Below are 24,851 nucleotides of genomic sequence, written 5' to 3'. Positions count from 1 at the left end.
CTTGCTGGTCCGAGTGACAAGCCTTTCTTGATTCCTGCGTGGCTTGCATTAGCCAAGGCCTGTTTGCTTCCATCTGGTTGCCGACACCGCCAACAGTGAGAAGCCTGCGTGGGACAGCTTGTGACCAACTCCTCGACGTCTTCGACCCCTCGTGTCCACATGGTTGCAGAGAGAAGCTACACCTCGACGCCTGTTTGCACCCAACATCGCCTGGTTCCACTCTGGTTCCACGGTAGTCACTGGCTAGTGACTTTGAACATTGTCCCCTCTGCTTTAAGGTCTTCACAACTTCAGATCCACCCTTGGATCCACCGGAACTCTTCACCTCGAGTCGCCTGCAGCATCTTCAGCTCCAAGCACCATCGACCAGCGTGACGAAACCCGACACTACTTCGACCCTGTGCACCTGCTTCCTGTGGGTGTGGTAACTCAGCTCCGCCGGTGTTCCCACACTGGTACACACCTCTAGGGCCTGTGTCTTAAGTTTCATCCTTCTAGGTCACTCGGAAGGTTCCCTTTTTAACTAACTTTGTACTTTTTACGCACCATTGACATTGCATTGGTATTGCGTGCACTTTCCGCACTGCACCCGAGTCCCGCGGGCCTTTCCCGACTTCTTCACTGCTAGTCCCGATCAGCTCCAGCAATTCCCCAGGCCCTAGGCCTCTTCACTTTCCTCATAGTGGTTCTTATACCACTATTTTAGTATATGGTTTAGGTGGCCCCTAGGGCTCATCCATATTCGTGCAACTTTTGTGTATTTAAACTATGTTTTGTTTTAACGCTTGTGCTTCTGTGCTCATAAAGAGTATAGGGTATCTTTTGAGAAATAAATCTATATATATTTTCAATATATATCTGTGTGGTGTCCTTTCATTTGGTATTCAAGGGATTGTGTATGGTAAAACAGCTTGCTTCACATGCCTTTACAGAGTTTAGCCTAAGACTGCTTAGTCCATGCTACCCCTAGGATAGCTTGTCTATAAGGTTGACTTTACAACCTGCACCATAAGGGTTGCTTGGCATGGTACAAGGTGATCACTAGAACTAGTGAGCATCATATACCAGGCCAACTTCTCACAATGTGAAGTTGAAAAAACGGAAGCCAACTAACGGTCCCCTCAAACAATGTTAAAGGGGGCTGCATGCATCACGTTACTGCACTTGCTTATTCTATACCTAATACTTATGGATTCCAACAAATGATGTCAACTCATAAAAAGGTAATTTCCAATAGTTCCTATTACAGCAATATATAATGAGTCTACTTGAATTACTTAACTTGCTGTTAGTGTATTATGGTGAAAGCGTTATGTCATCCTAGTGAGACATTCTAGTTTAGGCTAGAATACTGACAATCTGGAAATTTAGTTTCATACGATTTAAAATTCTGTCTTCAACATTATCATCATTATTGCTACAGGCTTGCAAGTTAACAAAGTTTTAAAAAATAAGTTCTAAAGCAATCAAATGGTGATTTTTGCTTTTGATGGACAAATGCCTTCCTTGCCTCATTTAATTACTTTTTTTCAATATGTTATTAAGCGTCGGGACAATCACACATCACTGGAAAGGCTGGGTGATGTAGCTGAGAACCCACTCTGTCAGAAGGCAATCCTTTATTGATCATTTGTAGAAACAGAAAGAGGAAATAGGCGATATATACCAAATAGAGTGAATGAAGCAAGTACAGATACGTAGTTCATTAATTGACAAATGATGAGGAAAAAAGGCTAGAGAGCAACCGCAGGACTAGAACCATGGAAAGGTTGAACTAGTTAAATCACGTAAACTTGAGGAAGGAACCGCTGGGCTATAGCTGACTCAACAGCAGCATCTTTCTTCAAGCTATAACACAGTGAACATCAACTCTGGAATTAATGTTCATTTTTTTGTACTCTCAGAATAAACATGTTGCACAAATTACTTTCATGTTATTGAAGCCATTAGCGATAAGAAATATATATTCTTCACTTTGTAAATGTATTGCAACTTATATAGCGCACATATCACCCGAAGGCATCAAGACACTTGCTTAGGGAACCCGTCCTGCTACTCCCCTGTGAGATACCCCGGCAGGGTATCCACAAGGTGAAAGCCAGGCATCCCGCCACGACAGGCTGTAGTGGAGATTAAGCAAGCTATTGCCCAGAGTCGCAGAGTGTGACCCCGTGAGCTGAGTAGGCACCGGAGCGAGAATTGTTGAGTCTGTGGAATTTTTGAGCCCGAGACCCGCCGAGGTGGGGAATCGAACCCTGGTCCACAGCCGATCTCAGTTTCCAGGTCTGCCGCCTCTAACCACTGAGCCACGCTTCTCCACTTTGAGCTACTCCTGAATATTGGAGGGGTGTTCTGCCTCAAATGAAGGTACAGACACTAGAAACATTTATGGTAGGAAAATCTTAACCCAAGAAATTGTATCTGTATTCAGATGAAGATCTCTGAACTTCTGTAAGTGGATGTGTTGTAGATCATGCAGTCCATTTTTTGTGGCAGTCTGAGATTTGTAGCCGTGATTTATTAACAGGATTGACAACAGAATTAAAAATCCTTCTGAGAGTGTAGTTTAACATTAAATTCACATCACAGAATTGAATGTAAATGCAGCCAAAATTAGGTTTTGACATATTAAACCTGGAAACCCTGTCAGGTCTGCATCCCCAGCAGCAACAACTGTACATTGACATAAACACCTGTCGTTGCAGTTGTTATCAATGTAGGAACATTTTGATAGGTGACTTTGTCAAACATTACGCAGTTCGTCAACATTTTCAGTATTCCTTTTTAGTAGAAGAAACCACAAAATTAGGATTTTAATTTTTAAAAAGAAACACAAATGATTCCAACACCATGCTGTGGGGTTATACATTTTTTTCAAATTCATCACTGCACTGATATACCTTGTGGTGATGTGAAGTTGAAAAAACGGAAGCCAACTAACGGTCCCCTCAAACAATGTTAAAGGGGGCTGCATGCATCACGTTACTGTACTTGCTTATTCTATACTTAATACTTATGCATTTCAACAAATGATGTCAGCTCATAAAAAAGTAATTTCAAATAGTTCTTATTACAGCAATATATAATGAGTCTACTTGAATTACTTAACTTGCTGTTAGTGTATTATGGTGAAAGCGTTATGTCATCATAGTGATACATTCTAGTTTAAGCTAGAATACTGACAATCTGGGAATTTAGTTTCAAAAGATTTAAAATTCTGTCTTCAACATTATCATCATTATTGCTACAGGCTTGCAAGTTAACAAAGTTTTAAAAAATGAGTTCTAAAGCAATCAAAAGGTGATGTTTGGTTTTGATGGACAAATGCCTTCCTTGCCTCATTTAATTACTTTTTTTCAATATGTTATTATGCATCGGGACAATAACACATCACTGGAAAGGCTGGGTGATGTAGCTGAGAATCCACTCTGCTGGAAGGCAATGCTTTATCGATCATTTGTAGAAACAGAAAGAGGAAATAGGCGATATTTGCCAAATAGAGTGAATGAAGCAATTAAAGATGCGTAGTTCATTAATTGATAAATGATGGGGAAAAAAGGCTAGAGAGCATCTGCAGGACTAGAACCATTGAAAGGTTGAACAAGTTAATTCATATCAACTTGGGAAGGAACCGCTGGGCTATAGCTGACGCAACAGCAGCATCTTTCTGCAAGCTATAACACAGTGAACATCAACTCTGGAATTAATGTTCATTTTTTTGAACTCTCAGGATAAACATATTGCACAAATTACTTTCATGTTATTGAAGCCATTAGCAATAAGAAATATATATACTCACTTTGAGCTACTCCAGAATATTGGAAGGGTGTTCAGCCTCAAATGAAGGTACAGACACCAGAAACATTTATGGTAGGAAAATCTTAACCCATGGAATTGTCTCTGTATTCAGATGAAGATCTCTGAACTTCTGTAAGTGGATGTGTTGTAGATCATGCAGTCCATTTTTTGTGGCAGTCTGAGTTTTGTAGCCGTGATTTATTAACAGGATTAACAACAGAATTAAAAATCCTTCTGAGAGAGTAGTTTAACATTAAATTCAAATCACAGAATTCAATGTAAATGCAGCCAAAATTAGGTTTTGACATATTAAACCTGGAAACCTTGTCAGGTCGGCATCCCCCGCAGCAACAACTGTACATTGGCATAACACCTGTCATTGCAGTTGTTATCAATGTAGGAACATTTTGATAGGTGACTTTGTCAAACATTACGCAGTTCGTCAACATTTTCAGTGTTCCTTTTTAGTAGAAGAAACCACTAAATTAGGATTTTAATTTTTAAAAAGAAACACAAATGATTCCAACACCATGCTGTGGGGTTATATATTTTGTTTCAAATTCATCACTGCACTGATATACCTTGTGGTGATGTGAAGTTGAAAAAACGGAAGCCAACTAACGGTCCCCTCAAACAATGTTAAAGGGGGCTGCATGCATCACGTTACTGCACTTGCTAATTCTATACTTAATACTTATGCATTCCAACAAATGATGTCAGCTCATAAAAAAGTAATTTCAAATAGTTCTTATTACAGCAATATATAATGAGTCTATTTGAATTACGTAACTTGCTGTTAGTGTATTATGGTGAAAGCGTTATGTCATCATAGTGATACATTCTAGTTTAAGCTAGAATACTGACAATCTGTGAATTTAGTTTCAAAAGAATTAAAATTCTGTCTTCAACATTATCATCATTATTGCTACAGGCTTGCAAGTTAACAAAGTTTTAAAAAATTAGTTCTAAAGCAATCAAAAGGTGATGTTTGGTTTTGATGGACAAATGCCTTCCTTGCTTCATTTAATTACTTTTTTTCAATATGTTATTATGCGTCGGGACAATCACACATCACTGGAAAGTCAGGGTGATGTAGCTGAGAACCCACTCTGCTAGAAGGCAATGCTTTATCGATCATTTGTAGAAACAGAAAGAGGAAATAGGCGATATTTGCCGAATAGAGTGAATGAAGCAATTAAAGATGCGTAGTTCATTAATTGACAAATGATGGGGAAAAAAGGCTAGAGAGCACCTGCAGGACTAGAACCATTGAAAGGTTGAACAAGTTTATTCATATCAACTTGGGAAGGAACCGCTGGGCTATAGCTGACGCAACAGCAGTATCTTTCTGTAAGCTATAACACAGTGAACATCAACTCTGGAATTAATGTTCATTTTTTTGAACTCTCAGGATAAACATATTGCATAAATTACTTTCATGTTATTGAAGCCATTAGCAATAAGAAATATATATACTCACTTGGAGCTGCTCTAGAATATTGGAAGGGTGTTCAGCCTCAAATGAAGGTACAGACACCAGAAACATTTATGGTATGAAAATCTTAACCCATGGCATTGTCTCTGTATTCAGATGAAGATCTCTGAACTTCTGTAAGTGGGTGTGTTGTAGATCATGCAGTCCATTTTTTGTGGCAGTCTGAGTTTTGTAGCCGTGATTTATTAACAGGATTAACATTAGAATTAAAAATCCTTCTGAGAGAGTAGTTTAACATTAAATTCAAATCACAGAATTCAATGTAAATGCAGCCAAAATTAGGTTTTGACATTTATTAACCTGGAAACCTTGTCAGGTCGGCATCCCTGTAAGCAACAACTGTACATTGGCATAACACCTGTCATTGCAGTTGTTATCAATGTAGGAACATTTTGATAGGTGACTTTGTCAAACATTATGCAGTTCGTCAACATTTTCAGTGTTCCTTTTTAGTAGAAGAAACCACTAAATTAGGATTTTAATTTTTAAAAAGAAACACAAATGATTCCAACACCATGCTCTGGGGTTATATATTTTGTTTCAAATTCATCGCTGCACTGATACACCTTGTGGTGATGTGAAGTTGAAAAAACGGAAGCCAACTAACGGTCCCCTCAAACAATGTTAAAGGGGGCTGCATGCATCACGTTACTGCACTTGCTTATTCTATACCTAATACTTATGGATTCCAACAAATGATGTCAACTCATAAAAAGGTAATTTCCAATAGTTCCTATTACAGCAATATATAATGAGTCTACTTGAATTACTTAACTTGCTGTTAGTGTATTATGGTGAAAGCGTTATGTCATCCTAGTGAGACATTCTAGTTTAGGCTAGAATACTGACAATCTGGAAATTTAGTTTCATACGATTTAAAATTCTGTCTTCAACATTATCATCATTATTGCTACAGGCTTGCAAGTTAACAAAGTTTAAAAAAATAAGTTCTAAAGCAATCAAATGGTGATTTTTGCTTTTGATGGACAAATGCCTTCCTTGCCTCATTTAATTACTTTTTTTCAATATGTTATTGTGCGTCGGGACAATCACACATCACTGGAAAGGCTGGGTGATGTAGCTGAGAACCCACTCTGTCAGAAGGCAATGCTTTATTGATCATTTGTAGAAACAGAAAGAGGAAATAGGCGATATTTACCAAATAGAGTGAATGAAGCAAGTACAGATACGTAGTTCATTAATTGACAAATGATGAGGAAAAAAGGCTAGAGAGCAACCGCAGGACTAGAACCATGGAAAGGTTGAACTAGTTAAATCACGTAAACTTGAGAAGGAACCGCTGGGCTATAGCTGACTCAACAGCTGCATCTTTCTTCAAGCTATAACACAGTGAACATCAACTCTGGAATTAATGTTCATTTTTTTGAACTCTCAGGATAAACATATTGCACAAATTACTTTCATGTTATTGAAGCCATTAGCAATAAGAAATATATATTCTTCACTTTGAGCTACTCCTGAATATTGGAAGGGTGTTCAGCCTCAAATGAAGGTACAGACACCAGAAACATTTATGGTAGGAAAATCTTAACCCATGGAATTGTCTCTGTATTCAGATGAAGATCTCTGCATTTCTGTAAGTGGATGTGTTGTAGATCAAGCAGTCCATTTTTTGTGGCAGTCTGAGATTTGTAGCCGTGATTTATTAACTGGATTAACAACAGAATTAAAAATCCTTCTGAGAGAGTAGTTTAACATTAAATTCAAATCACAGAATTCAATGTAAATGCAGCCAAATTTAGGTTTTGACATATTAAACCTGGAAACCCTGTCAGGTCTGCATCCCCAGCAGCAACAACTGTACATTGACATAAACACCTGTCGTTGCAGTTGTTATCAATGTAGGAACATTTTGATAGGTGACTTTGTCAAACATTACGCAGTTTGTCAACATTTTCAGTGCTCCTTTTTTGTAGAAGAGACCACTAAATTAGGATTTTATTTTTTAAAAAGAAACACAAATGGTTCCAACACCATGCTGTGGGGTTATATATTTTTTTTCAAATTCATCACTGCACTGATATACCTTGTGGTGATGTGAAGATGAAAAAACAGAAGCCAACTAACGGTGCCCTCAAATAATGGTAAAGGGGGCTGCATGCATCACGTTACTGTACTTGCTTATTCTAAGCCTAATACTTATGCATTCCAACAAATGATGTAAACTCATAAAAAGGTAATTTACAATAGTTCTTATTACAGCAATATATAATGAGTCTACTTGAATTACTTAACTTGCTGTTAGTGTATTATGGTGAAAGCGTTATGTCATCATAGTGATACATTCTAGTTTAAGCTAGAATACTGACAACCTGGGAATTTAGTTTCATAAGATTTAAAAATCTGTCTTCAACATTATCATCATTATTGATACAAGCTTGCAAGTTAACAAAGTTTAAAAAAATTAGTTCAAAAGCAAGTAAAAGGTGATGTTTGGTTTTGATGGACAAATGCCTTCCTTACCTTATTGAATTAGTTTTTTTCAATATGTTATTATGCGTCGGGACAATCACACAGCACTGGAAGGGATGGGTGATGTAGCTGAAAACCCACTGTGCTAGTATGCAATGCTTTAATGATCTTTTGTAGAAACAGAAAGAGGAAATAGGCGATATTTACCAAATAGAGTAAATGAAGCAAGTAAAGATGCATAGTTCATTAATTGACAAATGATGTGGAAAAAATGCCAGGGAGCAACCCCGGGACTAGATCCATTGAAAGGTTGAAGAAGTTAAATCACGTAAACTTGAGAAGGAACCGCTGGGCTATAGCTGACCCAACAGCAACATCTTTCTTCAAGCTATAACACAGTGAACATCAACTAGGGAATTATTGTTCATTTGATTAAACTCTCAGGATAAACATATTGCACAAATTACTTTCATGTTATTGAAGCCATTAGCGATAAGTAAAATGTATTCTTCACTTCGAGCTACTCCTGAATATTGGAAGGGTGTTCAGCCTCAAATGAAGGTACAGACACCGGAAACATTTATGGTAGGAAAATCTTAACCCATGGAATTGTCCTTGTATTCAGATGAAGATCTCTGAACTTCTCTAAGTGGATTTGTTGTAGATCATGCAGTCCATTTTTTGTGGAAGTCTGAGATTTGTAGCTGTCATTTATTAACAGGATTAACAACAGAAATAAAAATCCTTCTGAGAGAGTAGTTTAACATTAAATTCAAATCACAGAATTCAATGTAAAGGCAGCCAAAATTAGGTTTTGACATATTAAACCTGGAAACCCTGTCAGGTCTGCATCCCCAGCAGCAACAACTGTACATTGGCATGAACACCTGTCGTTGCAGTTGTTATCAATGTAGGAACATTTTGATAGGTGACTTTGTCAAACATTACGCAGTTCATCAACATTTTCAGTGTTCCTTTTTAGTAGAAGAAACCACTAAATTAGGATTTTAATTTTTAAAAAGAAACACAAATGATTCCAACACCATGCTGTGGGGTTATATATTTTTTTTTAATTCATCACTGCACTGATATACCTTGTGGTGATGTGAAGTTGAAAAAATGGAAGCCAACTAACGGTCCCCTCAAACAATGTTAAAGGGAACTGCATGCATCACGTTACTGCACTTGCTTATTCTATACCTAATACTTATGCATTACAACAAATTATGTCAACTCATAAAAAGATAATTTCCAATAGTTCTTATTACAGCAATATATAATGAGTCTACTTGAATTACTTAACTTGCTGTTAGTGTATTATGGTGAAAGCGTTATGTCATCATAGTGATACATTCTAGTTTAAGCTAGAATACTGACAATCTGGGAATTTAGTTTCAAAAGATTTAAAATTCTGTCTTCAACATTATCATCATTATTGCTACAAGCTTGCAAGTTAACAAAGTTTTAAAAAATTTGTTCTAAAGCAATCAAAAATTGATGTTTGGTTTTGATGGACAAATGCCTTCCTTGCCTCATTGAACTACTTTTTTTCAATATGTTATTATGCGTCGGGACAATCACACATCACTGGAAAGGCTGAGTGATGTAGCTGAGAACCCACTCTGCTAGTAGGCAATGCTTTATTGATAATTTGTAGAAACAGAAAGAGGAAATAGGCGATATTTGCGAAATAGAGTGAATGAAGCAATTAAAGATGCGTAGTTCATTAATTGACAAATGATGGGGAAAAAACGCCAGATAGCACCCGCAGGACTAGAACCATTGAAAGGTTGAACAAGTTAAAATATGTCAATTTGGGAAGGAACCGCTGGGCTATAGGTGACCCAACAGCAACATCTTTCTTCAAGCTATAACACAGTGAACATCAACTCTGGAATTAATGTTCATTTTTTGAACTCTCAGGATAAACATATTGCACAAATTACTTTCATGTTATTGAAGCCATTAGCGATAAGAAATATATATTCTTCACTTTGAGCTACTCCTGAATATTGGAAGGGTTTTCAGCCTCAAATGAAGGTACAGACACCAGAAACATTTATGGTAGGAACATCTTAACCCATGGAATTGTCTCAGTATTCAGATGAAGATCTCTGAACTTCTGTAAGTTGATGAGTTGTAGATCATGCAGTCCATTTTTTGTGGCAGTCTGAGATTTGTAGCCGTGATTTATTACCAGGATTAACAACAGAATTAAAAATCCTTCTGAAAGAGTAGTTTGACATTAAATTCAAATCAAAGAATTCAATGTAAATGCAGCCAAAATTAGGTTTTGACATATTAAACCTGGAAACCCTGTCAGGTCTGCATCCCTAGTAGCAACAACTGTTCATTGGCATAAACACCTGTCGTTGCAGTTGTTATCAATGTAGGAACATTTTGATAGGTGACTTTGTCAAACATTACGCAGTTCGTCAACATTTTCAGTGTTCCTTTTTAGTAGAAGAAACCACTAAATTAGGATTTTAATTTTTAAAAAGAAACACAAATGATTCCAACACCATGCTGTGGGGTTATATATTTTTTTTAAATTCATCACTGCACTGATATACCTTGTGGTGATGTGAAGTTGAAAAAACGGAAGCCAACTAACGGTCCCCTCAAACAATGGTAAAGGGGGCTGCATGCATCACGTTACTGCACTTGCTTATTCTATGCCTAATACTTATGCATTCCAACAAATTATGTAAACTCATAAAAAGGTAATTTCCAATAGTTCTTATTACAGAAATATATAATGAGTCTACTTGCATTACTTAACTTGCTGTTAGTGTATTATGGTGAAAGCGTTATGTCATCATAGTGATACATTCTAGTTTAAGCTAGAATACTGACAACCCGGGAATTTAGTTTCATAAGATTTAAAAATCTGTCTATAACATTATCCTCATTATTGATACAAGCTTGCAAGTTAACAAAGTTTTAAAAAATTAGTTCAAAAGCAAGTAAAAGGTGATGTTTGGTTTTGATGGACAAATGCCTTCCTTACCTCATTGAATTACTTTTTTTCAATATGTTATTATGCGTCGGGACAATCACACAGCACTGGAAAGGCTGGGTGATGTAGCTGAAAACCCACTGTGCTAGTATGCAATGCTTTAATGATCTTTTGTAGAAACCGAAAGAGGAAATAGGCGATATTTACCAAATAGAGTAAATGAAGCAAGTAAAGATGCATAGTTCATTAATTGACAAATGATGGGGAAAAAAATGCCAGAGAGCAACCCCGGGACTAGATCCATTGAAAGGTTGAACAAGTTAAATCACGTAAACTTGAGAAGGAACCGCTGGGCTATAGCTGACCCAACAGCAACATCTTTCTTCAAGCTATAACACAGTGAACATCAACTAGGGAATTAATGTTCATTTGTTTAAACTCTCAGGATAAACATATTGCACAAATTACATTCATGTTATTGAAGCCATTAGCGATAAGTAAAATATATTCTTCACTTCGAGCTACTCCTGAATATTGGAAGGGTGTTCAGCCTCAAATGAAGGTACAGACACCAGAAACATTTATGGTAGGAAAATCTTAACCCATGGAATTGTCCTTGTATTCAGATGAAGATCTCTGAACTTCTGTAAGTGGATTTGTTGTAGATCATGAAGTCCATTTTTTGTGGCAGTCTGAGATTTGTAGCTGTGATTTATTAACAGGATTGACAACAGAAATAAAAATCCTTCTGAGAGAGTAGTTTAACATTATATTCAAATCACAGAATTCAATGTAAATGCAGCCAAAATTAGGTTTTGACATATTAAACCTGGAAACCCTGTCAGGTCTGCATCCCCAGCAGCAACAACTGTACATTGACATAAACACCTGTCGTTGCAGTTGTTATCAATGTAGGAACATTTTGATAGGTGACTTTGTCAAACATTACGCAGTTCATCAACATTTTCAGTGTTCCTTTTTAGTAGAAGAAACCACTAAATTAGGATTTTAATTTTTAAAAAGAAACACAAATGATTCCAACACCATGCTGTGGGGTTATATATATTTTTTAAATTCATCACTGCACTGATATACCTTGTGGTGATGTGAAGTTGAAAAAATGGAAGCCAACTAACGGTCCCCTCAAACAATGTTAAAGGGAGCTGCATGCATCACATTACTGCACTTGCTTATTCTATACCTAATACTTATGCATTAGAACAAATTATGTCAACTCATAAAAAGATAATTTCCAATAGTTCTTATTACAGCAATATATAATGAGTCTACTTGAATTACTTAACTTGCTGTTAGTGTATTATGGTGAAAGCGTTATGTCATCATAGTGATACATTCTAGTTTAAGCTAGAATACTGACAATCTGGGAATTTAGTTTCAAAAGATTTAAAATTATGTCTTCAACATTATCATCATTATTGCTACAAGCTTGCAAGTTAACAAAGTTTTAAAAAATTTGTTCTAAAGCAATCAAAAAGTGATGTTTGGTTTTGATGGACAAATGCCTTCCTTGCCTCATTGAATTACTTTTTTTCAATATGTTATTATGCGTCGGGACAATCACACATCACTGGAAAGGCTGGGTGATGTAGCTGAGAACCCACTCTGCTAGTAGGCAATGCTTTATTGATCATTTGTAGAAACAGAAAGAGGAAATAGGCGATATTTGCGAAATAGAGTGAATGAAGCAATTAAAGATGCGTAGTTCATTAATTGACAAATGATGGGGAAAAAACGCCAGATAGCACCCGCAGGACTAGAACCATCGAAAGGTTGAACAAGTTAAAATATGTCAATTTGGGAAGGAACCGCTGGGGTATAAGTGACCCAACAGCAACATCTTTCTTCAAGCTATAACACAGTGAACATCAACCCTGGAATTAATGTTCATTTTTTTGAATTCTCAGGATAATCATATTGCACAAATTACTTTCATGTTATTGAAGCCATTAGCGATAAGAAATATATATTCTTCACTTTGAGCTACTCCTGAATATTGGAAGTGTGTTCAGTCTCAAATGAAGGTACAGACACCAGAAACATTTATGGTAGGAAAATCTTAACCCATGGAATTGTCTCTGTATTCAGATGAAGATCTCTGAACTTCTGTAAGTTGATGAGTTGTAGATCATGCAGTCCATTTTTTGTGGCAGTCTGAGATTTGTAGCCGTGATTTCTTAACAGGATTAACAACAGAATTAAAAATCCTTCTGAAAGAGTAGTTTAACATTAAATTCAAATCACAGAATTCAATGTAAATGCAGCCAAAATTAGGTTTTGACATATTAAACCTGGATACCCTGTCAGGTCTGCATCCCCAGCAGCAACAACTGTTCATTGGCATAAATACCTGTCGTTGCAGTTGTTATCAATGTAGGAACATTTTGATAGTTGACTTTGTCAAACATTACGCAGTTCTTCAACATTTTCAGTGTTCCTTTTTTGTAGAAGAGACCACTAAATTAGGATTTTATTTTTTAAAAAGAAACACAAATGATTCCAACACCATGCTGTGGGGTTATATATTTTTTTCAAATTCATCACTGCACTGATATACCTTGTGGTGATGTGAAGTTGAAAAAACAGAAGCCAACTAACGGTCCCCTCAAACAATGTTAAAGGGGGCTACATGCATCACGTTGCTGCACTTGCTTATTCTATACCTACTCTGGATCGGGCTCTGAGAGTCTGGGTCTTGTCAGGCTCTGGGCTCGGGCTCCGGCGGGAGGCGGCGGCAAAGCAGACGTCGAGTTGCTGGTTGGTGCCTGTATTCACAGGGTGGTCACTCCTTGGCCACAAGGGAGAGTCTCTTCAGTCTTCTGTGCAGCAGAATGTCGAAGTCCAAGTTTCTTCTGTATTTCAAGTCGAGTTCAGGATGATCTGAAGTCTCAGGACACAGCTCCTACTCTTATTCCAAATCTGGGGGCCGGATCACCTACTAGGTCCCTCCTCTGGGTGGGACCAGGAAGGGGGGTGGCTACACCCCTTTTCCTTTGTCCAGCTTCGCGCCAAGACTGAAGCTGGAAAGCCCCAGCACCAGTTTGAACTGGCTTATGCACAGAGACACCTTGTGTGCCACAGGCATGTCTGATTCTATTCAGCCCTGTCCTACCCAATACACAAAATCCTGTCTGGGGTGGTGCTAGCACCTCCCAAGGCAGGAAACCCTTTGTCCAAGCTGCCCTCGCTGGAAGGACTCCCAGCAGCAGGAGGTCAGACTTGTGTCTGTGGTGGCAGCATCCATTTTGTGATGCTGAGGCTCTGTTTAACTTTAACCAGGGTTCAGGTTAGGTACATGTCGTGTCCCTCTAGAAGGGTGGAATGCTACCCCCATCGCCAGAACTGGCGAGGGGGTAGTATTCCAATTCGTATGACACCTTACTCGACATGTTTTGATAAAGCCAAACCAAAGATAGCATTTAACCGCGATGTTCATAATGCACTTGAGAGTATATGGTATGGCAGTATCATGAAACAGCTGAAGGACATGGTTCCGAAAGCTGCAGACAGGCTCAGCTCATGCCAGAGCACCAGCTCACATATTTCCAAGCACTCTGCCTCCAGGATTGATGAGGCCTTCCATAGGAGTGGCTGATAGGAACATATGTGTCCACTTTAGGTTAGGCATAGGCATACTACACCTAAGTAAGGGGTGGTTACACCGACTTACCCCAGCTGAGTGATCAGCCAGTTGTGTCAAATATGGAGGCCAGGGGTGGCACAATACGTGCTGAAGCACCTGGTAGGCCTTGGAAGCACCTATGCCCTGGGTACCTGGGTACACTGTTACAGGGGCCAATAAGGTGAAGCAGTTCAAATTTCGTAATGCACCTAACGTACATTGGCAATAATTTAGAGAGAGAACAGCAGGCTGTGGGTCTGATTAGCAGGACCACAGCCACATTAGGTCATAAACCAGTGAATCAAAAAGCAAAAGATTGGGGTGACCGTAGGATAGCAGACCCTACTCTCCTACAGCCATTAGCGATAAGAAATATATATTCTTCACTTTGAGCTACTCCTGAATATTGGAAGTGTGTTCAGCCTCAAATGAAGGTACAGACACCAGAAACATTCATGGTAGGAAAATCTTAACTCATGGAATTGTCTCTGTATTCAGATGAAGATCTCTGAACTTCTGTAAGCAGATGTGTTGTAGATCATGCAGTTCATTTTTTGTGGCAGTCTGAGATTTGTAGCCGTGATTTATTAACAGGATTAACAACAGAATTAAAAATCCTTCGGAGAGAGTAGTTTAACATTAAATTAAAATCACAGAATTCAATGTAAATGCAGCCAAAATTAGGTTTTGACATATTAAACCTGGAAACCCTGTCAGGTCTGCATCCCCACCAGCAACAACTGTACATTGGCATAAACACCTGTCGTTGCAGTTGTTATCAATGTAGGAACATTTTGATAGGTGACTTTGTCAAACATTACGCAGTTCGTCAACATTTTAAGTGTTCCTTTTTTGTAGAAGAAACCACTAAATTAGGATTTTATTTTTTTAAAAGAAACACAAATGATTCCAACACTATGCTGTGGGGTTATATATTTTTTCAAATTAATCCCTGCACTGATATACCTGGTGGTGATGTGAAGTTGTAAAAACGGAAGCCAACTAACGGTCCCCTTAAACAATGTTAAAGGGGGCTGCATGCATCACGTTACTGCACTTGCTTATTCTATACCTAATACTTATGCATACCAACAAATGATGTCAACTCATAAAAAGGTAATTTCCAATAGTTATTATTACAGCAATATATAATGAGTCTACTTGAATTACCTAACTTGCTGTTAGTGTATTATGGTGAACGTGTTATGTCATCATAGTGATACATTCTAGTTTAAGCTAGATACTGACAATCTGGGAATTTAGTTTCATAACATTTAAAATTCTGTCTTCAACATTTTCATCATTATTGCTACAGGCTTGCACATTAACAAAGTTTAAAAAAATGAGTTCTAAAGCAATCAAAAGGAGATGGTTGGTTTTGATGGACAAATGCCTTCCTTACCTCATTGAATTACTTTTTTTCAATGTTATTATGCGTCGGGACAATCACACAGCACTGGAAAGGCTGGGTGATGTAGCTGTGAACCCACTCTGCTTGTAGGCAATGCTTTAATGATCATTTGGAGAAACAGAAAGAGGAAATAGGCAATATTTACCAAATAGAGTAAATGAAGCAAGTACAGATGAGTAGTTCATTAATTGACAAATGATGGGGAAAAAAGGCCAGAGCGCACCCGCGGGACTAGAACCATTAAAAGGTTGAAATAGATAAATCATGTAAACTTGAGAAGGAACCGCTGGGCTATAGCTGACCCAACAGAAAAATCTTTCTTCAAGCTATAACACAGTGAACATCAACTAGGGAATTAATGTTCACTTTTATTGAACTCTCAGGATAAACATATTGCACAAATTACTTTCATGTTATTGAAGCCATTAGCGATAAGAAATATATATTCTTCACTTTGAGCTACTCCTGAATATTGGAAGTGTGTTCAGTCTCAAATGAAGGTACAGACACCAGAAACATTTATGGTAGGAAAATCTTAACCCATGGAATTGTCTCTGTATTCAGATGAAACTCTCTGAACTTCTGTAAGTAGATGTGTCGTAGATCATGCAGTCCATTTTTTGTGGCAGTCTGAGATTTGTAGCCGTGATTTATTAAAAGGATTAACAACAGAATTAAAAATCCTTCTGAGAGAGTAGTTTAACATTAAATTCAAATCACAGAATTCAATGTAAATGCAGCCAAAATTAGGTTTTGACATATTAAACCTGGAAACCCTGTCAGGTCTGCATCCCCAGCAGCAACAACTGTACATTGGCATAAACACCTGCCGTTGCAGTTGTTATCAATGTAGGAACATTTTGATAGGTGACTTTGTCAAACATTACGCAGTTCGTCAACATTTTAAGTGTTCCTTTTTGGTAGAAGAAACCACTAAATCAGGATTTTATTTTTTAAAAAGAAACACAAATGATTCCAACACCATGCTGTGGGGTTATATATATTTTTTAAATTAATCCCTGCACTGATATACCTGGTGGTGATGTGAAGTTGAAAAAACGGAAGCCAACTAACGGTCCCCTTAAACAATGTTAAAGGGGGCTGCATGCATCACGTTACTGCACTTGCTTATTCTATACCTAATACTTATGCATTCCAACAAATGATGTCAACTCATAAAAAGGTAATTTCCAATAGTTCTTATTACAGCAATATATAATGAGTCTACTTGAATTACTTAAATTGCTGTTAGTGTATTATGGTGAACGCGTTATGTCATCATAGTGATACATTCTAGTTTAAGCTAGAATACTGACAATCTGGGAATTTAGTTTCATAGGATTTAAAATTCTGTCTTCAACATTATCATCATTATTGCTACAGGCTTGCAAGTTAACAAAGTTTTAAAAAATTCGTTCTAAAGCAATCAAAAGGTGATGTTTGATTTTGATGGACCAATGCCTTCCTTACCTCATTGAATTACTTTTTTTCAATATGTTATTATGCGTCAGGACAATCACACAGCACTGGAAAGGCTGGGTGATGTAGCTGAGAACCCACTCTGCTAGTAGGCAATGCTTCAATGATCATTTGTAGAAAAAGAAAGAGGAAATAGGCTATATTTACCAAATAGAGTAAATGAAGCAAGTACAGATGCGTAGTTCATTAATTGACAAATGATGGGGAAAAAAAGCCAGAGCACACCCCCGGGACTAGAACCATTAAAAGGTTGAACTAGTTAAATCAGGTAAACTTGAGAAGGAACCGCTGGGCTATAGCTGACCCCACAGCAACATCTTTCTTCAAGCTATAACACAGTGAACATTAACTAGGGAATAAAATGTTCATTTTTTGAACTCTCAGGATAAACAAATTGCACAAATTACTTTCATGTTATTGAAGCCATTAGCAATAAGAAATATATATTCTTCATTTTGAGCTACTCCTGAATATTGGAAGGTTGTTCAGCCTCAAATGAAGGTAGAGACACCAGAAACATTTATGGTAGGAAAATCTTAACCCATGGAATTGTCTCTGTATTCAAATGAAGATCTCTGAACTTCTGTAAGTAGATGTGTTGTAGATCCTGCTGTCCATTTTTTGTGGCAGTTTGAGATTTGTAGCCGTGATTTATTAACAGGATTAACAACAGAATTAAAAATCCTTCTGAGAGAGTTGTTTAACATTAAATTCAAATCACAGAATTCAATGTAAATGCAGCCAAAATTAGGTTTTGACATATTAAACCTGGAAACCCTGTCAGGCCTGCATCCCTAGCAGCAACAACTGTGCATTGGCATAAACACCTGTCGTTGCAGTTGTTCTCAATGTAGGAACATTTTGATAGGTGACTTTGTCAAACATTACGCAGTTCGTCAACATTTTAGGTGCTCCTATTTTGTAGAAGAAACCACTAAATTAGGATTTTATTTTTTAAAAAGAAACACAAATGATTCCAACACCCTGCTGTGGGGTTATATATCTTTTCAAATTAATCCCTGCACCGATATACCTTGTGGTGATGTGGAGTTGAAAAAACGGAAGCCAACTAACGGTCCCCTCAAACAATGTTAAAGGGGGATGCATGCATCACGTTGCTGCACTTGCTTATTCTATACCTAATACTTAGTCATTCCAACAAATGATGTCAACTCATAAAAAGGTAATTTCCAATAGTTCTTATTACAGCAATATATAATGTGTCTACTTGAATTACTTAACTTGCTGTTAGTGTATTATGGTGAAAGCGTTATGTCATCATAGTGATGCATTCTAGTTTAAGCGAGAACTGACAATCTTTGAATTTAGTTTCATAAGATTTAAAATTCTGTCTTCAACATTATCATCATGATTGCTACAGGCTTGCAAGGTAACGAAGTTTTAAAAAATGAGTTCTAAAGCAATCAAAAGGTGATGTTTGGTTTTGATGCACAAATGCCTTCCTTACCTCATTGAATTACTTTTTTTCAATATGTTATTATGTGTCGGGACAATCACACAGCACTGGAAAGGCTGGGTGATGTAGCTGAGAACCCACTCTGCTAGTAGGCAATGCTTTAATGATCATTTGTAGAAACAGAAAGAGGAAATAGGCGATATTTACCAAATAGAGCAAATGAAGCAAGAACAGATGAGTTGTTCATTAATTGACAAATGATGGGGAAAAAAGGCAAGAGCGCACCGCGGGACTAGAACTATTGAAATGTGGAACAAGTTAAATCATATAAACTTGAGAAGGAACCGCTGGACTATAGCTGACCCAACAGCAAAATCTTTCTTCAAGCTATAAAACAGTGAACATCAACTAGGGAATTAATGTTCATTTTTTTGAACTCTCAGGATAAACATATTGCACAAATTACTTTCATGTTATTGAAGCCATTAGCGATAATACATATATATTCTTCACTTTGAGCTACTCCTGAATATTGGAAGGGTGTTCAGCCTCAAATGCAGGTACAGACACCAGAAACATTTATGGTAGGAAAATCTTAACCCATGGAATTGTCTCTGTATTCAGATGAAGATCTCTGAACTTCTGTAAGTGGATGTTTGTAGATCATGCAGTCCATTTTTTGTGGCAGTCTGAGATTTGTAGCCGTGATTTATTAACAGGATTCACAACAGTATTAAAAATCCTTCTGAGAGAGTAGTTTAACATTAAATTCAAATCACAGAAGTCAATGTAAATGCAGCCAAAATTAGGTTTTGACATATTATACCTGGAAACCCTGTCAGGTCTGCATCTCCAGCAGCAACAACTGTACATTGGCATAAACACCTGTTGTTGCAGTTGTTATCAATGTAGGAACATTTTGATAGGTGACTTTGTCAAACATTACGCAGTTTGTCTACATTTTAAGTGTTCCTTTTTGGTAGAAGAAACCACTAAATTAGGATTTAATTTTTTAGAAAGAAACACAAATGATTCCAACACCATGCTGTGGGGTTATATATATTTTTTAAATTAATCCCTGCACTGATATACCTTGTGGTGATGTGAAGTTGAAAAAACGAAAGCCAACTAACGGTCCCCTCAAACAATGTTAAAGGGGGCTGTATGCATCACGTTACTGCACTTGCTTATTCTATACCTAATACTTATGCTTTCCAACAAATGATGTCAAGTCATAAAAAGGTAATTTCCAATAGTTCTTATTACAGCCATATATAATGTGTCTACTTGAATTACTTAACTTGCTGTTAGTGTATTATGGTGAAAGTGTTATGTCATCATAGTGATACATTCTAGTTTAAGCTAGAATACTGACAATCTGGGAATTTAGTTTCATACGATTTAAAATTCTGTCTTCAACATTATCATCATTATTGTTACAGGCTTGCAAGTTAACAAAGTTTTAAAAAATTAGTTCTAAAGCAATCAAAAGGTGATGTTTGGTTTTGAAGGACAAATGCCTTCCTTGCCTCATTGAATTACTTTTTTTCAATATGTTATTATGCGTCGGGACAATCAAACATCACTGGAAAGGCTGGGTGATGTAGCTGAGAAGTCATTCTGCTAGTAGGCAATGCTTTATTGATCATTTGTAGAAACAGAAAGAGGAATTAGGCGATATTTACCAAATAGAGTGAATGAAGCAATTAAAGATGCGTAGTTCATTAATTGACAAATGATGGGGAAAAAAAGGCCAGAGAGCACCCGCAGGACTAGAACCATTGAAAGGTTGAACAAGCTAAATCATGAAAACTTGGGAAGGAACCGCTGGGCGATAGCTGACCCAAGAGGATCATCTTTCTTCAAGCTATAACACAGTGAACATCAACTAGGGAATTAATGTTAATTTTTTTGAACTCTCAGGATAAATATATTGCAAAAATTACTTTCATGGTATTGAAGCCATTAGCGATAAGAAATATATATTCTTCACTTTGAGCTACTCCTGAATATTGGAAGGGTGTTCAGCCTCAAAAGAAGGTACAGACACCAGAAACATTTATGGTAGGAAAATCTTAACCCATGGAATTGTCTCTGTATTCAGATGAAGATCTCTGAACTTCTGTAAGTGGATGTGTTGTAGATCATGCAGTCCATTTTTTGTGGCAGTCGGAGATTTGTAGCTGTGATTTATTAACAGGATTAACAACAGAATTAAAAATCATTCTGAGAGAGTAGTTTAACATTAAATTCAAATCACAGAATTCAATATAAATGCAGTCAAAATTAGGTCTTGACATATTAAACCTGGAAACCCTCTCAGGTATGCATCCATATCAGCAACAACTGTACATTGGCATTGATGGAGCGAGATTTTATTTTGACTCGCAAAGTTAAACTTCCATAATAAAAACTAATTGTACTAAGGTGAAAGGAGTGAATTTTATTAACCAACCTAGATTAAAATTGCAAATCACGATACATGGGGATTAACATGTGTGCTCATATATGTGCTTTATGTTGCAAATGCTTGTTCGTGGAAAATAATAAACTAATCTTGTCTATTGTTATGTCACAATTAAATGCGGCTGTTTTAATTAATGTCATGTGCTTATTTTCGTGTGCTTATGTTTTGTCATTTCGTCTTTGTGTAGCTTATACTGTTTGTTTACTAAATGCTTTGGCTAGGTAATATTTATTAATGGGATAATAATTAGCAAAGGTGGGTGGGTAACAGAACGAACTTTATTTCTTTCATTAATTGATGTCTTGTGTTTGTTTATGCATTAGTTTTAAGATTTGGGCCCAAAGAAAATGGCTGGCAGTCCTGCAGTCCATGAAAGCTTGACCAGAGTAAAGTTTTTACTCATGCGCAGACGAGAGTCCTCTTTTTGCTGAACAAATAACGTTAAATGCAGAAACAATTGTGGTTGAGTCAAACGTGTTTTTGGAGTCTTTGCCAAGGACAGGATCTCCCCGGGAAAATGTAACTCTTTGAGGAAGCAAAAAGTATGGTGAAACTAAGAACAATAAGGGCTATGATGAGGCCCCGGACTTGGTCAGAAAGCAATGACCTAACAGTGGACTGACATGGCTCAGCCAATCATCAGTTTGGATTGACAGAAAAAATGAGCGGAATAGATACTTTATTTAGTTTGAAAAGGATTAAAAACTGACCCCTTTGGAGGGAGGGCGCTTCTCACTTTCCGGATCCAGTTGGGCGTGACGTGCTGATGGACTCTTTGGAGCACGTAAGGATCAATAGGGTTAAATGACTTTTACCTTTTATTCTTTTAGGCAAAGTGAGTTTTAGACAGGGAAAATAGGGCTTAGGTGATGGAAAACTGTTTATTCTTCATTTAACATGTTATTTGATTTTGCTTGAAACTGACTAATTTGCAATTCCTCAAACCATGTTGCTTGAATAAAAAGATTCTAAATAAAATGCACTCTTCTTTGAATAAATAGCTAATAAATAAGATTTTTTAAAAGACAAGCTGGTCTTGTTATTTCACAGTCTAGTTACCATCAGTTGATCCATTTGCCTAAGTGACTTAATTAAATGGTGAGTTTTACAAAACCATGGTAAATTCATTATACTGCAGTTGTATATAAATGTATATATAATTTGTGAATAGGTTTATTAATTAGGTCACATGATTCAGTTGCTCAAAAATATGTCTCGTTAGTTTATGGGCCTTGTGAGTGTTTCATGATTAATGGTGAGTATTGTAGAGTTGGGTAGCGTTGTTATGACATATTTTCTATAGGGGCGCTGGATCAAATCTTTGGTAGCAGAGGATCGTTACTATGGTAACTGACATGTTACATGGTAATTACATAGGATCCATGACTAAAACATGTTAAGTTAGCCAAAGTTGTTATATGTTGTTAAAAGTAAGGGTGGGCGTAAAATCCGTTTCGCCGGCAAATTTGCGGATTTTCCGCAATTTCGCGATCCGCGAATCTCCCGAAATCGCGGTAAAATCCGCGAATCAGCGGGGTCGAATTTTCAGCCAAGCAAGGGTTACAGCAGCAGGTGCAAACGTTGAACCTAATTTCTTTGTAACCTTTTACAAAAGGGTTACAAAGAAATTAACTTCAACTTGGGCACCTGCTGCTAAGTGCTTCCTGGCGCCTCGTTGCCTACTTGCAACTATTCTCTGACCCTGCTCCGACCCTTGAAGCAGGGTCAGAGAATAGTTACCAGTAGGCAACAAGGCACCTGTCCCAGGAATGAAACCTCATCAGGAAGCACTTACAGATATAAAAAAACAGGAAGAGGGGAGAGGATGGCAAATACACCCATTTTGAGTTGTCAGGAGGTGTTCAACTAAAAGAGACCTTTACAGCACAATTTTCATATGCATTTTGCTAAAAATAAAAAGCTGTATGTTCTGTAGGGGCAACTCAGGAATCTGGCCCTTCAGAGATCCGGCCTCTCTTTCTTTCTCTCGTTTTCTCTTTCCCTCTCTTTCTCTCTCTCTCTCTCTTTCTCTCTATCTATCTCTCTCTTCCTCTCCTTCCTTGCTCTATTTATCTCTTTCTCTCTCTCTTCCAAGTTCTTCCTCTTTCTCTGCTTATCTCACACTTTCTCCGTTGCTCTATCTCTCTTTCTCTCTATCTCCCTCTCTTTCTTTCTCTCTCTCACATCCTCTCTTTCTCACTCTCTCTTTCTCTCTCTCATCCTCTCTCTCTCTCTCCCTCTCTGTGTGTCTTTCTCTCTTTCTCTCTCTCTTGCCATGTCTCTCTCTCTTTCTCTCTCTCTTTTACTTTCTTGCTCTTTCTCTGTCTCTTTCTTTCTTTCTCTCTCGTTCTCTCTTTCTATCTCCCTCTCTCCTCTTCTCTCTCCCTCTCTTTCTCTCTCTTTCTCTCTCTCACATCCTCTCTTTCTCGCTCTCTCTCTCTTTCTCTCTCTTTCTTTCTCTCTCACTCTCCCTCTTTCTCTCTCTCTTTCTCTTTCTCTCTCTCATCCTCTCTTTCTCTCTCCCTCTCTGTCTGTCTTTCTCTCTTTCTCTCTCTCTTTCCATGTCTCTCTCTCTCTCTTTCTCTCTCTCTTTCACTTTATTGCTCTTTCGCTGTCTCTCTCTTTCTTTCTCTCTCATTCTCTCTCTCCCTGTTTCTTTCTTTCTTTCTTTCTTTCTTTCTTTCTTTCTTTCTTTCTTTCTTTCTTTCTTTCTTTCTTTCTTTCTTTCTTTCTTTCTTTCTTTCTTTCTTTCTTTCTCTTCCCTCTCTCTCTTACTCTCTCTCTTACTCTCTATTTTTCTTTCTCTCCCTCTATTTCCCACTCTCCCTTTCACTTTCACTTTCTTGCTCTTTCTCTGTCTGTCTCTCTCTTTCTTTCTTTCTCTCTCTCTTTTCTTTCTTTTTTCTTTCTTTCTTTCGTTCTTTCTTTCTTTCTTTCACTCTCTCTCTCGCTCCCTCTCTCTCTCTATCTCTTTCTCTTTTTTGAAACATTGCAAAGATCTCGTAGATGACAAAGTACAAACAAGCATTTGCAATGCAATATGTCTCGCATGTTTTGTATTAACGTGACTTAGCTGTATTGATATTACAAATTACAATGGCTTTTCATTTTTAAATAATTAATACTTAAATAAAAGTGATTTTAATTTATGATGGCAATAGCTTAAACTCTTGTAAATAACTTTTGTGAAGATAATGTTCAGTGTATTTTATTGTGACGAAAATCCAAGAACAGAAGTGAAATATTAACATCTTTTTGTGAAATTTGTAATAAAGTTTGAAACATTGAGAGAACGTATTTGAACCAGTTGTTGTTGAATGGTTGCGCAGATTGATGCTGGGGTGGTGCTGAGTGGTGCTGTGGTGGTGCTGAGTGGTGCTGTAGTGGTGCTGAGTGATACTGGGGTGGTGCTGAGTGATGCTGGGGTGGTGCTGAGTGGTGGTGTGGTGGTGTTGAGTGATGCGGTGGTGGTGCTGAGTGATGCTGTGGTGGTGCTGAGCGGTGCTGTGGTGGTGCTGAGTGATAATGTGGTGGTGCTGGGTGATGCTGTGGTGGTGCTGAGTGATGCTGTGGTGGAACTGAGTGGTGCTGTGGTGGTGCTGATTGGTGCTCTGGTGGTGCTGAGTGATGCTGTGGTAGTGCCGAGTGATGCTGTGGTGGTGCTGAGTGGTGCTGTTGTGGTGCTGAGTGATAATGTGGTGGCGCTGAGTGATGCTGTGGTGGCGCTGAGTGATGCTGTGGTGGCGCTGAGT

Source organism: Lissotriton helveticus, chromosome 1_2 (assembly GCF_964261635.1).
Source record: "Lissotriton helveticus chromosome 1_2, aLisHel1.1, whole genome shotgun sequence".
NCBI classification, from domain to species: Eukaryota; Metazoa; Chordata; class Amphibia; order Caudata; family Salamandridae; genus Lissotriton; species Lissotriton helveticus.
Note: the sequence above shows the minus strand (reverse complement) of the source record.